Genomic DNA, 17,686 nt, shown 5'->3' on the forward strand with positions numbered 1-17,686 from the left:
GATATTTTCTTTAGTTATAAGTGTGTCATCTAGAGATTCTATCTAATGCAAGTATGTGAATTTGGATGTGAGATGTGATAACTCTAACATTGAATATGTTTAGATCAGAGAAATGTTTGGTGTAGTTAATATTCAATGACATGATAGAGAAATTGTATTTGGCAAAGAGGTTGCACACAATATGCTATTAGTTTTATTTAGAGAAGGATCTTGCTAAGGCTAGTTGGACAGTGAGCTCAGTGGTCTTTCTTCTAAAGAAATTTGGACAATGGATCTTTTTGGTGTCCATAAGTCTTAATAGTAAGAGGGTTGAAATATTCTTATAAGGATTCAAATTCTAATAATAAGGATAGATATGTAGTGAATTTTATTCATTAAATCCTAATAGGGTCCATCCTCTTACAAGGAAATATATTAGTACTTCATTTTGTGGGTACCATCCACATATTGTGTATGGTTATCATCTTATGGTTGTTCCACTTTTTTTATTGAATATTTGTTATTTAATAAGGTTAATAAGAGTTGTTTTAATTGGATAACTGATTCACCCCTCCACCCACATCTGTGTTATCTTGGTGGACATTACTTTTTTACAATTGTTATTAGAGCATCATGTCCTTGAAAGGAAATACTAAAAAATTAAGGAGATATATGTTTTAGAAAAGAAAGTTTGAAGTTTGATGGAATAAAAATTGGAAGAAGAACATGAAGACACATTTTCTATGCATGGGTCTAGGATATTGGTTGATAATTAAGAGAAAGAAAGAAATGATTGAAGAAGAAATGCTTGAGGAGTGTACATAACTTTAGAGAGAATTATTTTTGTGCAATATGCTTGCTAGAGAAGAACTTTTGATAACCCTTTTCGAACAAGAATATTGTTAAGTAAAATCGTTAAATTTGGCACATAAAATTTGCAAAATTTGTAATCTATTTTTCAAGGTCATAAGAATGTTAGAAAGGTTAGATTGCATAATTGGATATGTTTATTATGAGAAGATAAAATGATGGAAGATGCATATGTAAGAATTTATTTTGGTAGAATATTAGAAATTGTCGCACATTTTAAGGCTTGTAATTGAAAGAAAGATGAAGATGAAATTGTATGTGTTGGTTCCTAAAACCACAAATTAGAAATCTAAGAGCATATCGCTCCTCCAATAAGATTTCATAATCAATTCTAGCAAATGAATGAGAATCACATTCCACTAAGCCGAGTAGACCTTCACCTCAAATGGTGATTGTTTGATTTGAAGCTTTTTTATATTGAATTAAAGCTTTCAAGTTCTCTGGCTAGTCAGGTTTTTGAACTTGATTAATATGCAGTTATTTGACAGTTTGAAATGAATTATATATTTGAGTTTTGTAAGATGAAATTTATATATTTTCTAAATTCAAATATAAATCTAATACTTCAATGATAAAAGACTATTACATTAGCTTATGCCAGCAATGAGTCAACTATAATGAAGATTATAACATACAAATTTATAATATTCTATGTATATAAAATATAAATAGTTTAATGATCAAGACATGATTTATCAAACATATATATAAAATTTGAAACTAGTTGAAATTGTGCTTTAACTACTAAGATCAAGGAGACAGACTAGACATAGATTTAGAAATAATTAAATATTTGACAACATCTACTATGATCGAGTTTAAAATGCCATAGATGATCTCATTCATTTATATGACATAAATTATTTATAATTTAAAAAAAAAAATGATTATAAAGGATCAATCAACTACAATTTAATTATCTATGTTGTTTAATAGAAATAAACAAATGACCTTTTATTTTATGATTAAAATAAAAGATTTGAATTCATATTAGAAAGCCATCTTAATAATCCTTTATCCCTCTATAGAAATGGGTATAAAATACTTTTTTCTTATCTTCTATTTCAAGTGCATGTTTTATATTGAATGATGTCTTGACTCTCTTTTTTATTTTATTACTTATATCTTCTTATTCTAAAGTTATGACTTTTCATTTGAAAAATCATAAGTTATATTATTCTTTTTCTAAGACTAATCACACCTTTCTGTTATTGTGAATATTTATTATTTCTTGTTATGCAATGACTCAAATTGATGGCTTCTTTTCCCTTTATTTTTTTGCGCCCTTGCAAATTTATTGTTGGCTAGGCATATTAGAATCACGGTATCTTTGATTCTATAGAGTCTATTCACCATTATTTTTCATTATGAAAAAGACTTGAAATAAAATAGAGAGAAGATAACTCCAAACTTGAGCACTTGCTAGTATGAGCCCCAAGCTTTCTATTTATAACCAAGAGATAAGAATTACAATGAATGTAGTTAGGCATGTTTTAGGAAACATCTCTGTCACCATACTAATTAAAAAGATTAATTTAGTTTAACATTTCTTCTAAATTAATTACAATAGCTATAATAAATATCTACTAACTATTTAAATATCTTTCCATAATCTACATATGATGGTTCTCACCCTAAAGTCTTGTTAGGTACCCATTTACAATCAGTTATCTCCTAAATGTAATGGTTGGACTTCACAAAAATCCCCCCTAAATGAAAACCATGAGATAGTTATGTCACTACTCTTAAACCCAAAAGATGTCAAAGAGATACAAACTTCGCTTCACTTAAGGCCTTGGTGAATAAATAAGCAATTTGGTCCTCTATTTTGGAATATGTATATGAATCATCTCTTCCTAGATCAAATGCTAGATATAATGATGATAGACTTTGATATGTTTGGTATGACCATGAAACACTAGAGTCTTAGACAATGAGATGGAACTTTGATTGTCCAATGAAGTAGAGTAGGTCTTACATGATGTTTCTTGAGGACTGATAGGATACCATGTAGCCAAGTGATTTCTTTTGTTGCTTCATTTTGTGCACTATATTTAGCTTCTATAGTGGATAGAGAAAAGGTAGACTACTTTTTACTACACCAAGAAATGGGACCTACAAAAAGAAAGACAATGTAACCTATAGTGCACTTATGATCATCTGTACATCTAGCCCAATTAGTATCTGAATAACCAATAAGTGGAAGATCTCCATGAGATGAATAATAGATGCCCATTGTTAAAGTCCCTTTCACATATCTTAGTATTTATTTTTGCTGTAATCCAATGTGGGATGTTAGGAGAACTCAGAAATCTAGAAACCACACTAACTACAAAAGAAATATTTGGATGAGTGCGTGTCAATTACACAAGACTACCAACTAGTTTCCTATATAAAGTAGGATCAACATCTTCACGTTCCATGTCCTTTCTTAACTTTAATTCTGGATAAACTAGATAAACACACTCTTACAATCTTCCATTCTAAACCTCTTCAACAAGTCTAGAGCATACTTTGTTTGAGAGAGATAAAAACCATCATCCATTTTTCATACTTTTATGCCAAGTAAATAGTGTAGAAAACCAATATTTGTCATCTCAAATGTATCTTGCAAGCTTAACTTTATGTTATTGATGTGATCTATGCTATGTCCTGTGATAATAAGATCATCAACATAAAGCATAATGATTATGATACCACTATCATCAAATTCTTTCACATACAAATTTGGATCATGAGGACTTTTATGAAATCCTTGAATTTGAAAATATTCATGAATCTTAGCATATGAAGCCCTTGGAGCTTGTTTTAATCCATATAAAGACTTTCTTAGTTTGTAAACCAAATGTTCTTCCCCTTGAATTTGAAATCCTTGTGGCTAAGTCATATAGATTTCTTCATCAATTTCAACATTCAAGAATTTATTTTTAACATCCATTTGGTGTAGTGGCCACTTAAAATGATTTTCCAATACAATTATAGTCCTAAAAATACTAATCTTGGCTACTGGAGAAAAAGTTTCTATGTAATCAATTCCCTCTATTTGTGAATACCCTTTGGCCACTAGTCTTGCCTTATGTTTTTCAATACTTCCATCTAACATGAACCTAGTCTTATAAACCCAATTATTGTTAACCACATTCTTACCTTTTGGAAACTCTAACAATTCCCAACTATTTTTTTTTTATCAAGGAATAATGCTCATTTTGCATAGCTTCTTTTTGTTCATATTTTCCTTTAGCATCTTCATATGTTTGAGGGTCATTGGTCTTCATTATGGTGGATATTAAAGAATAATTAATTTGATGATTCCTTTGATAAATTCCTTGAATACTTTTGGTCTTTGGAGGACGACTAGATTCTTCAACTCTATCATATATTTCCTTAGAACTTTCACCAATTTCAAAATCATTGGGATATTCATGAATATCTATAGCCATGTGTGGGATAGGAAAGGATTTTGACACATCATCAAACCTCTCATTAAACTTGGCATCCCTACTTGTAAAGACATCTTCCACAATATGATCATACAACCTATATCCTTTCCTTTGGTCATCATTGTAGACACCTAAATTTGATTACACCACTTTGGTAATCTAATTTAGCCATCTCTAAAGGCATCATTAATTAAATTCTTATTTAATTAATCCTTTACCATCCCTAGCTGATTAATTTAATTAATCATCTATAGTCCTAATTGATAAATCAAATAAACCTATTATTTATCAATTAAATGCTATTCTTCTATCTAATTCCAAAAATCCCCATTTATTAAATAAATCTATTTGATAAATAAAATTCTCAAATCCAAAAACCCCTAACCTATCCCTAATCCTCCATTTAGCCTAATCCACCCCATCCACCCATAATAAACTAGCTTAGCCACTAACTCACCCACCCTCATTAATGCCATCCACTTCCACATCTTTAACATCTCTAATCTAATCCTAAACCCAAGCCTAATCTACCCCCTAATGTTGTCACATTCCCTAAACAAGTTTAAGACTTTCCTAAACCAAACCAAAGTCTTCCCTCAAAAAACCCAACCACCAAGTCATGAATGCTCTTACAAACCATAAAAGACTCTTACAAGCCCACTCATGACTCTTACATCCATCTTCCACACTCTTCCCTCTTCCACACTCATTCCTCTTACATCTCTCTTACATACTCAACCCCACTCATCATGCCTTTAACCAACCCTTTACCCTACCCTCTCACACTCATCCTCCTTGTGACAAGTGTCACCTTTCCATTGGTGCTAAACAAGCACAATCCATGTGCTCCCCTTTGAGTGCATCTTATCCCTCCTTAACCATCTCCCCATCCTTGCATCTAAGCCCTCCATCCCTCTATCCCTTGGCCTATAAATTGAATCCCCTCCCAAGCCATTCAACAACAATCTTTGAGCTAAAGTTACCATGCTATTTTGAGAACCAAAGCCATCAATCTTACCCTTATAATGCCAAATTTAGAGCCCACAAAGCTACCAATTTTCCATTACCCACCTCCCTTGAAGCCATTTTGAAGCTATGTTGAGCACACATACACCGAATTCAATCAAATAGATGAAGCTAATCAACAAGAGGGCCCTTCATTGGGAGAGTCCCACTTAATGGCTCACATTCCCATTTGAAGGCTCATCTTAGTCTTGCTTTATATGTTATTTTTAATTTAGTGTGTAAGTATTTTCATGTTTGTTAATGTTCTTAGCACACTGACTTTTCACGTAAACATTTTGGCATGCCCAGTGAATTAATAGTGAAGATAGTGTTAGAATCTGAAAAGATTAATAACCTAGAAAATTAGTGCAAAGAGTAAATATCTAAACTATGAATGCAAATGATACAAAATCAAAATAGCATCATAGAGTTAGTCTCCAAGAGAGTAATGCAAATGCTGAAAGAAAAATAGCATTAAGAGGATGCAAAAACTAGAGATGCAAATACAAGCCAGGTAGCATGCTTATATAGGCTAGGAAGAGGGAGGAGGTGTCAACACCAACCAATGAGGAGCAACCATCTATCGGACTAAAGATAGCAAATTATCTTCCCAAGATAGCTAATGGATACTCACATGTAGGAAGGTGACACCTCACAACCATTCACCTAATAAGACATGCTTTATTAACCTAAGCGAGATTATTAAAAAAGTGTAGGAAAAACCTAGCAAAAAAGGAAAAATAAAAAACTACACTAACACCCCCCCATAAGCGAAGCTTAGGTGGATGTAGAAATGGGTCCCGACAAGTCAAGCCTGATGAGGTACCCATGTACATAAGATTTCTCAAAAGAGAGAGAGAAAAGAAACCCCCCCACAAAAAAGTCAGGACTCCGAGTGAGAGGAAGAGGCCCCCCCAAAAGATGAAGCATCCCACACCCCCAGTAAAGCTCGCAAATGAAGGAACTTGCTCTCAGTGAAGGGTTTGGTGAAGATATCAGCAACTTGCTCAGAAGTTAAACAATAGCGAAGGTCAATGACATGACCATGGATGAGCTCCCGGATGTAGTGCATGTGGACCTCTATGTGTTTGGTCCGTTGATGATGAACTGGATTCCGTGAGATCTGAATGGCACTCTGGTTGTCACAAAATATGACTGATGGCCATTTGATCTAGATACCAAACTCAGTGAGAAGATGTTGAATCCAAATGGCCTCAGTGGCAGCATTTACAGCCCCTCGATACTCAGCCTCAGTAGAAGACAAAGCAATAGCAGACTGCTTTTTACTCGACCAATAAACAGGACCTGACCCAAGTGAGAAGCTATACCCTGAAGTAGACTTGCGATCCTCAGAATCACCTGCCCAATCTGAATCTGTGTAGCCCACCAAATCAAGCTCAATACCTGCTGCATAGTGAATCCCACAACTATGAGAACCCTAAATGTAGTGAAGGATCCGCTTGGCTGCTTTCCAGTGTAACTCATGGGGCTCCTGCATGAATCGAGAGACCATGCCTACAGCATAGGAGATGTCAGGTCTCGTATGAGTCAGATAAATGAGACTCCCAACAAGTTGGCGGTAAAAAGTGCCATCAACAAGTGGAGAAGAACATTGAGCCTCAAGTTTGACTCCAGAAAGGAAGGGAGTCGGAGCAGGCTTATAGTCAGCCATATGAAACCTCAAGAGTAAATCTAGAGCATACTTGGATTGTGTGATGGTGATCCCAGAAGGAGACTGAAGGATCTCAATCCCGAGAAAGTAATGCAACAAGCCCAAGTCAGTCATCAAAAAACTGTCCTGAAGGGCCACTTTGACAGCCTTAATGGTGGGTGAAGAACTTCCTGTGATCAGCAAGTCATCAACATACAAAACCAAAAATAGAAGTGAATCACCCTGTTGCAAAATGTACACATTAGGATCAGAATGGCACTGAGTGAACCCAACTGATAGAAGGAAGGAGTCCATCTTGGCATACCAGGCCCGAGGAGCCTGTTTGAGGCCATAGAGAGACTTTCGAAGACGACACACAAGTGAAGAATCCTGAAGGAAGCCCTGTGGCTGCTCCATGTAGATCTCCTCATGAAGGTCACCATGAAGAAAAGCACTCTTCACATCCATCTGATGTACTTCCCAACGATTAGCTGCAGCAATGGCAAGAACAATTCGAATGGAATTCATTCGGGCAACTGGCGCAAAAGTCTCAGAGTAGTCAATCCCCAGAACCTGGGAGAATCCTTTGGCAACCAAGCGAGCCTTGTGTTTGTCAACTGACCCATCTGCTACAAATTTTGTTCTATAGATCCACTTACATCGAACAAGTTTTCTTCCTTTAGGAAGAGGGACAAGATCCCAAGTGTGGTTCCTCATCAAGGAACTATACTCTTCCTGCATAGCTGTATCCCACTCAGAAATACCAGAAGCCTCATGAAAGGACTGTGGATCTGAGGCAGTAGCAATGAAGACATGTGGAGCATCCTGGAATTGTGAACGAGTTCGCCTGGTGTCTGATGGATCCCCAACCCAATCACCTGCAGACTGTAAGGTCTGTCTAGCCCAAAGTGGGAAAGAAGATGGAGAATCTGGAGGGGAATCATTAACCTCTGAATGATGACTAGGAGAGGAAGGAGGTGAGTTCTCTGAATCACTTTCTGCATCAGAAGTAGAGGTAGAAGACTGTTCAGGTGAATCTGACTCATCAGAAGATCTGTCATGTATTCCAAGTGACTCTAATGTCACGGTAGAAGTTGGAGAAGTGATAGAAAGTGAGCTTGAAGATCCCTCCTCAAACTGAACACTCCTCTCAATGAATAACTCATGTGTAGTAGGGTGGAGCAACCGATAACCCTTCACACCATCAGGCTAACCTACAAATATGCAAGGTTTGCTTTGCGGATCCAAGGCCTTACGTTTCTCTGTAGGAATGTGGGCCCATGCAGGGGAGCCAAAAACTCGAAAGTGCTTAACTGATGGTTTTCGACCGCTCCAAGCTTCAAAAGGAGTAACTCCCTTCAAGGCTCGGTGAGGAACACGGTTCTGGATATAACAAGCACAATTAATGGCTTCTGCCCAATATTGTGGTGCAAGAGATCTAGAGTGAATCATACAGTTTGCCATTTCCTTCAAGGATCTATTCTTCCGTTCTGCAACACCATTTTGTTGAGGATTGTATGGAACTGAATGCTGTAAATCAATCCCCTCTGAAGTGCAAAATCTTTCAAACCGATGGTTGACATACTCACCACCATTGTCTGTGCGCAAAATCTTGATGGCTTTCCCAGATTGCTTTTCTACAAAATTTTTGAAGTCTTAAAAATGGTCAAATACCTCTGACTTCTGTTTGAGAAAGTACACCCATGTATATCGAGAAAGGTCATCAATGAATGTGAGGACATATCGGGCCCTGCTGAAAGAAGGATGTTGAAATGAACCAGCCAAATCACTCTGAACTAACTCTAGTATCTGTGAAGCTCTCCATGCCTTACTTTTGTCAAACTTTTCCTTAGGATGCTTACCAAGAATGCAACCTTGGCAAACACCTCCTGAGAATTGAACCGAAGGCAACCCTGTGACCATGCTCTGCTGATTGAGCTGATGCAAATAGCGGAAGTTAAGATGGCCAAACCGCTCATGCCATAATTTACTCACATCATTAGAGTGAGTGAACAAAACAGATGAAGGAGGATCAGGAACAAAGTGAGAAAACAGATAGAGCCGTGACTGATGATCTGCTCTCCCAACTGCAACTACAGAATCACTATGCAACTCACGTATCTCCACTGAATCAGGAGTGAACTCAACCCGCTTGCCTAAACCTGTGTGAGTGATTTGGTATATTGATAGGAGATTAGTTGATAATGAGGGTACACAAAGAACATCATGGAATGTGCCATCCCCCACATCAACAGACCCTCTCCCACACACCTCAATAGGAGTGTCATCACCCATCAAAATAGAAGGCATAGTACATGGCTCTAAGGATGCAAGTTCTTCCTTAGATGAAGCCATGTGTTGTGAAGCACCCGAATCAAGAACCCAAGTGGATGGTGAGGAAGCAACTGCAACAAGAGCTTTGCCCTTTCCTTTCCCGTTGTTGTTTTCTTTTGCCTTGTTAGACTCTTCATTAGAACTTTGTTTGATAGACTCAGGAACACTAATATTATTCTTCTCAAGAATGTATGTCAAGTGATCAATTTGTTTCTTCAAACATTTATGTTCATCATGACCGGGTCTTTTACAATAGGCACATTTAACCTTTTCTTTCTTAGGCTTATCGCCCTTGGAGGATGAGGTATCAATAGTTGCTTTTGAAGCAATTGGTATCTGATCCTTCCTTTCCTCACTATTATTTTGTTTCTCATCCTTACTATTGTTGTTACTACTTTGTCCTTTTTGTTCTTTTGTGCCTTGGTTGGTTGCTAAGGCATGTGACTTAGAGGACTTAAGAGTGCCCATCTGGATTAGCTTGTCCTGTTCTCGAGTAAGATTGAAAGCAAAATCATCTAGAGATGGCATGGTGAATTGAGTACCAAGTGCACCCTTAGTAGCATAGAAGGTAGAGACAAACACAGAATATTCTGAACTTAGCTTAGAGAGAATACTGAGAATCAGTTGTTCATCTTTCTTTTCAATTCCACATTGTTTTAACTGCAGCCTTAGTGATTTCAATTTGGTGAAGAAATCTTGGATTGTGTTGAAATTGCCTGGACTCAAACTAATTAATTCATTTTCCAACATATGACCCCTCATTGAATCTTGTGTGCCAAATAATGTTTCTAGCTTTGTCCATACTTCATTTGGTGTATCCAAAGACTCAATGTGAAATAGCAAGTCAGGAGAAACAGACAAACACAATGTTCCATATGCCTCATCACATTTGTTAAACCACTTAGGCTTGTCTTCATCTTTAGCAGGTTCAGTTTCAAGTCCCATAGTTATCCTATTTAATCCAGCTTTCCTTAAGTGAATTATCATGCGTGATTTCCACTCAAAGTAATTGTATGGAGTTAGGATGGGCATATTTGTTTGATCCATGATGAAGGAATGCAAAGAAATGCTAAAAGGAAGAGAATCCAGCCACGACAATGCCCCCCCCTTTTTACTCAATCAAAGAACCCCCCCCAAAGAAATATGATTTGGCACTTTATTTTAGTGCATTTACAATTACCACTAGAAAGAGATGTTTAGTGGTCTTGATTTCAATGCATTACAAACCCTCATGAAGAGCATATGCTAAAAGTGAAACTTGGGCACAATAATCAAGGAAAAAAATAGCACCACTGCGATCTACTCGAAAAATCATGCACTTTCAAAAAAAGAATCGCCTCGATACGAGGTCGTATGAGAAAGTTATGATCCTCCGAAGTTTCCAAAACGAGAACTATGCACAGTCACGGCTGAGAATCTGTAATTTCTGAAGAATTCATGCATGAAAATCAAAAACTAACTCCATTAGTGGATAGAGCACAAAAAAATAGCCAAGTTCATAACAAGAATCATCAAAATTGGAGTCTGTATGAGCAAGAACGAGACATTTGAAAACTGCATTCAGATCTGCGGCTGCCAACGGAGAGGGGTATGGCTGTAGCTTTGCATGCTCGATTCTGAAAAATATACAACTTGCATGCAAAATCTAAAAGATACCCAGATGGTTTTTCGGGGCTGCGAACAAAACCCAAAAAGCGTTTTTCTTGCTGATGAACAGAAGATGTTGCTGTAGTGTAAATCAGACGCTTTTAACAGTAAAAAACGGCTCCAAAAATCAGAAAACGACCCCAGCAACCAAAATATGACATGCAAATGCTGGATCAGCTTCTTAAGTCCATCAATGGCATGCTGGAACCTGCAAAACTGATTGAAAACTCCAAATATGCAAGTTGGTTGTCAAATTTGAGATTGAAACCCTAGAGAAAAACTGTTTTTGTCTAAACTTTTCTGATTCTCAGGATCATCCAAAGATGCAAGAGAAGAGCATACTTCGTTTTTCAAAAAACTACAATAAAGTTTATTTCCCCCCCCCCCCGAATCTCTCAAATAAGAAAACTAAAATCTACTCTTGCACATAGAAAAGATCTGATACCATGTTAGAATCTGAAAAGATTAATAACCCAAAAAATTAGTGCAAAGAGTAAATATCTAAACTATGAATGCAAATGATACAAAATCAAAATAGCATCATAGAGTTAGTCTCCAAGAGAGTAATGCAAATGCTGAAAGCAAAATAGCATTAAGAGGATGCAAAAACAAGAGATGCAAATACAAGCCAAGTAGCATGCTTATATAGGCTAGGAAGAGGGAGGAGGTGTCAACACCAACCAATGAGGAGCAACCATCTATCGGACTAAAGATAGCAAAGTATCTTCCCAAGATAGCTAATGGATGCTCACATGTAGGAAGGTGACACCTCACAACCATTCACCTAATAAGACATGCTTTATTAACCTAAGCGAGATTATTAAAAAAGTGTAGGAAAAACCTAGCAAAAAAGGAAAAATAAAAAACTACACTAACAGATAGATTGCGCCTTAGATTTGTGAAAATGTTTTCAGGGAGAGAATCTGGGTTGGTCTATATTTTCTTCACGTTGTTCCATTTTTAAGCTATGAGCTATTTCTTTTTGCAAACAAAAAAAAATGAATTCTGCACGGGTTTTATTCATCGCTGTTATATTCTCTTTTTGTCTCATTGCTTGCTTTTAAAAGAGCATCTTTAATATGAACTTCATTTGTTATCAGAGCAAGTTGTTGTCTTGTTGTTGTTTTGGAGACAACTAAAAGATTTCAGCCAACAACTATGTGTTTGTCTTAACAATTTTTCTTGTAGGAAAGCATCGGGTTTTTATACGCAGGGAAAGCCACTTCCAATTAACAAAACAACTGTGCATGAGTGTTTTGTGCTGTCGATTTCCCTCTGCAGTAATTTTTGTCTTCACTGTGCGTAGGTGAACGCATTATCTTTTCTTTTAGTTCTTCATTGTTCCTTGTCTTCATGATTGCAGAGAGGAGCTTCCTTAGATACTTTGTCCATTGCTTAGGCGATAGACTGCTATATCATAATTCAAGCATTATGCCAACTTCACGTTACTCTACAAGGCTTTTATAACTGTACACCAACAGGCAGTTTGACAACCAACTTAACGTCCAATTTTCTCATTTAGCACGTTAACTTCTGCGTCACTTGATCAAATAACCTCCAAATGATCTTCCTTTCATGCATGCAATTGTACCTCTCCATTGAATGGATGTAACTCTCTATGCTTTGGCCTGTCAAGGTGGTGTATAAACTATGACTTGATTTCAAAAAAAAAAAAAAAAAAAGTATAAATCAAAATTTGACTTTTAGTGGTTCCGTAGGATTTAGACCATTTTAAGCATTTTTACGCATAGGAAAAACAGCAAAAAAAGTTAAATTTTTTTTTCCCATAGTTAAGCTCTCATTTTTGAAGATTTTGGCTAACTAACTAAATTGCTTTTTTTTGTCTCATTGTAGGTTGGAGCACATATGGAACCACTAACCATGTTTCTTGCAGGTTCTCATGTTGATAAAAAATGAACTTGAATGTTTAACCATTTGTCTTTGAATGTATGTTGCTAAAAAATGAACTTGAATGGTTAAACACATTTTCCATTGAATGAATGTTGCTCAAAACACACTCTTGAATGCCATGGATTAAAATCAATTTTTCTTGGAATGCATGCTTAAAACAACAAATCCAATCTTGAATGACAAGGATCAATTAACCATTGCAATATCAAACACTTCATTTGGAGCTTCTAAAATTGAACAAAACAAATCTCTTTTTCACATGCAACTTAGGTAAAGTTTAATTTTTGGACAATTAAGAAACTTTGTTAAGTTAAAAAAAAAATTGCAAAAGTCAATTTGAGTAGTTCCTTGGACTCACCTCTCTTCTAATCACCTATCAATTCAACCATTGGTTGCAATCTTAGTGCCATTTATGGGGATGGGTCTACTTGAAAAAGGTGTTAAATGTTCCACAATCTAACTAACTCACTTGGTTTTTGAACGTTTGCTTTAACTTTATCAAAATTCTTAAATGACCAAAACTCTAGATTAAATTGATCACATTTCAAGTTTGGGCACTAAAATTGAACAACAACTGACGTGGAGAGCCTCCGGGCACGCACTTGAAATCGAATCTCACACACTTTTATTTTGGGCTTAAAACAAACTCACACTCAATCTTGAATGCCTTAAAGAAAATTAATTGATACTTGACGTGGAGGGCCTCTAGGTGCGCACGTTTGCTTTTTTTGACCCTAACTCTTCTTATTGTTTGCATTCTTTGATCGATTTAATTTTGTTGGCACTTCAAGTTGGAATTGAACATTGTCTCTTAAACATGAGTGCTTGCAAAGTCTAGATTAGCACACATAAGAGTCAGTTGGTAAAAGAACAAGCATGTCTTTTAGCCCAAGATCATCCAAGTCTTCTCTCCCCTTGTCGTCTTTCGAGGCCATCTTGGGTGCATAAGATTAGGATCCAAAACCTTGTTTCTTTTTAAGAGGCCTGCTTGGGGATTTCATCACCCCTTGGACGACCTCAACTCCAGTGTTTCGACGGAGTATAAGAATCGGGAGGTGAATCAAAAGACACCTCTCTTGGGATCAAGATTTTGTCACTCAGGCTTAGCCTCAAGGAACTTTATACCCTTCAGAAGTGAAAGAGGAGAAGTGGGTTACCGCTCCTCTTAGCTGTGTGACATCTTTTTGGTCTCATCTATGGATTTGGGCCTCACGTACCTTGCGTATATCGAGGACTCCCTAGCTAAACCAATTGTCACCCTTGCAGACAACCATCTAGGATGTTAATGTGTTTGAAGTGACCGATCGAAACATTTGTAGAACATACACACTCCTCGACGCAAGTATCACATTCTGAGAACCAAAAACTTCTACCTGGGTGTTCCTATCTATTGCTTGATTTTATTTTACTTGTTGAATGAATGTTTGCCAAACTTGCTCAATCCTAGCTTAGGGCACACTTAGCGTAGTCATTGCCTATTTTAGAAGTTGAACAAGTCGAAGCCAAACAACTAAGATCTCTCAAAGCCAAGAAAATTCAAGAATTTATGTCAGAACAACCCAAACTTAAACAAAAGTTTCGCAAAGTCAAACTCAAGCCATCTCTAGCATACCAAGAACTTTCAGCCAAGAGAAAAGAAATAACACCAAGCCCACGAATTGCCAAACTCCACAAAGCAGAGGACAAAGCTACCGACGAAGCACTTCAAGAGGCCTGGTTAGAGCGCACCATCAAATTTAGCCAACATCCACGAGTTAATCTTGCTTATGCCTTACCAACTAGGCATGATTTTTATGATTAGACACCCTTGTTTCTCCACATCTTCTTGGATAAGCTTCACTTTAGAGTCATCTTTGTAGAAAAGCCAGCCATCTTAGGTTATCCCCTTAAGCATTATTAGATCATCCATCTCATTTAGAATCAAACCATGTAGCCAGCAATCCAAAATCTTTACATCCAAGCCTTCAAAATTTGTTGTCACCTTGCTAAAAGTTTGCCATTCCTAAAATCTTCCAAATCCACCAATCTCACCAAGGTTATCCCTTTGACAGAGCTTTGTCTAGGGTAATCTAGCTTTGTCACTTGTTATCCCTCATCACCTTGAGCTAAAGGTTGGGATCCACAAGTGGTCAATCTCATGTTCTTCCTAAAGGATCATCAGTCTATCCTTAAGTTGACACAATCACCACCAAGCTTGCACATAGGAAAGTAGACCTTTTGTGCTTTGGCAACATATCTTTGAAGTTAGAATCCCCAACCCAATCCTCCTTAGGTTTTTTCATATAGCTTTGCCTCAACCTAGGAAATCATTTGCATAGAAAAGCCTTCCCCCCTTTTGTATCCACCAGCATTTGTTGCATCTCATCCCTAGGAACATTTTGCATCTTCATGCCACCCATCACTCACTTAGCCAAGAAGAAAGAAACAATGAAGCCCTATCATTTGGATCGAATAGCATCACCCCCCTTGAGCACTCAGCCATCCTTCAGCCAAGAGAAAGCTATGCCATCACCTACTGACATTGAAGCTTTCATGAACCAACTAGGAAATGCAGTATTGGTAAACACCATTATAGACAAGAACAAAGAGACAATCATGGCTAATTTTCGAAGGGACAATGTAGGAACCTTTGACTTTGGAAGACCCCCTCCATTATCAGATCCATCTCACCCATTGTTTGGGTAGTTGCCACCACCCATAGGCTCTTATTATCCAAATTATCCTCAATATATGCCAAAAGAAGAGCCTCCAGCCAATCCATATGATCCAACAGACCCAAACATACCATCATCCACCCAATTTGAAATCTCCATGCCGCAAGTCAACCCAGCCACCGCCACTCCATCCTTGGTTCATACCTCTCCACTCCAAACCCCCTTTACCCAAAACACCTCACCATTCACCCCCTTCACTATTGTTGTTGCTGCTCCCCAACCCAGCCTTCCCAATCCACCCATCTCCCAAATTAGTGCTAGCATCTTTGGCCAACATACAACAGGGATGCCACCCATGGGGCCAAGTAATCAACCTTTCATCACCCCTAGCTTGTTCACCATAGCCCAAAGCACAATCCCATCATTTCCATTAGGTCTTGGGAGCTCAATACCATCAACACAAATCCACAAGCTACTACCCTCACTCCACAAAGCTATCAAATCCCACAAGCTACTGCCAATTTTTTGCCAAGCTTGCAAGTGACCCCAGCTCCCGCCACCACTCTACCAAGCTTCCAAATCTAGCCACAAAGCTATCAAACCCCATCAGTTCCATTCCCAAGCTTTCAATTCCCACCACCTCCACCACCAACTAATCCATTACCCCCTATTACCAACTACTTTTCAATGCCACTCCTGGGAGGTAATCCACCACCCTAGCCAACTACCAATTATTTGCTGATACCATCCCAAATGGGGGCACAACCCACATATATTGGTCAAACTCCACAAGCCCCCCGATCCTTTCCCCAAGCCTCACAACCATCTTATACCTTACCCCCACAAAGCAATCCATTTATCCCAAAGCCAGCTTATGTTCCTCAATCCCAACCTCAAATCCCATATCAATAGCAAGCCTTGCAGCACATGCAGCAATATGCGCCACCTCCCCCTTAGCAACCTATCATCCACCATGCAGCTGCCCAAAAAATGTACACTCCCTATCTGAAAATCCCTCATAGCCATCCATATTCAGTGGCCCCATCTAGTGCATACCTACCTCAAGGCACTCCTACATTGGGGGCACCCCAGCCATCACCTATCAATTCAGAATGGGAGCAAATGAAGACAGCTCTGAAAGCCATCCAAGAAGGGAATGATCCGAAGAAACTCAAGTTTGAGAATGTGTGTCCTTACCATTTTGATAGAGGAATTACCATGACACCATTTCCCAAACACTTTGTGGTACCCAAATTTGACAAATTCAGAGGAAAAGGAGACCCTGTCACACATATCAAAGAATTTTACATGCACTGCCAGGATGTGGCATACAATGATGTCTTCCTCTTGCGCCTTTTTCCCAAAAGCTTGGCTGGACCAGCTCTTGAATGGTTTTACAGAATCCCCTATGGCACAATTAAAAACTTTTCTGAATTATCTAAGGCATTCGTAGCCCAATATGCTCATCTTGTTGAAACAGAGCTATCAATAGTTGATATTGTCCACACCAAGCAAAAAGGTGGAGAAAGCCTTGCCAAATACCTACAAAGATGGCAAACCCTTACCACTTGCATATCCTACACCTTGCCAGAACACCATGTGGTGAAAATGTTTATTGATAATGCCCATCCCAGTTTGGCTCACCACATGACCATGAACTGTCTACAGACCTATAAGGATATCTAAGAGAAAGGAATGATCCTTGAGCAAGGACTCATTAAAGATGGTGTGGTCAAGATTTACAAAGAGGCCAACCAAAATCAATCACATTTCAATGACAAGTCTAGGTATTGGAACTAAAACAAGCATGTTGTGATAGATGGGGTTACTTACACCAGACATGTGAATATTGTTGGTCCTTCTCAAAACCAGTCTAACCCACCATATCAAAAAAACAACCAACAAGCTATCAATTACCAAAAATAGAATAACCAAAGCTATCAAAACCACAATACAAGGCCCAACTTTCAATGGTCTAACAATCAAGCTAATGCCATCAATGTAGCTGTAGGACAGAAACCTAGATTCCAACCTACACCTAGAAACTATACGCCCCTTGGTGAGCCATTGGATGTCATTTTTGAGATATTGGCTAAGGAAAACCTCATCAAATTTCCTCCTACCCAGCAAATTGATCCAAGCCAATCCAAAGCTGCATGGTACAAAGACAATGAGTACTGCAAGTTCCATAGGGT

The sequence above is a fragment of the Cupressus sempervirens genome, chromosome 7 (genome assembly GCF_028749045.1).
Source record: "Cupressus sempervirens isolate cs-2001-9-10 chromosome 7, ASM2874904v1, whole genome shotgun sequence".
Taxonomy (NCBI): Eukaryota; Viridiplantae; Streptophyta; class Pinopsida; order Cupressales; family Cupressaceae; genus Cupressus; species Cupressus sempervirens.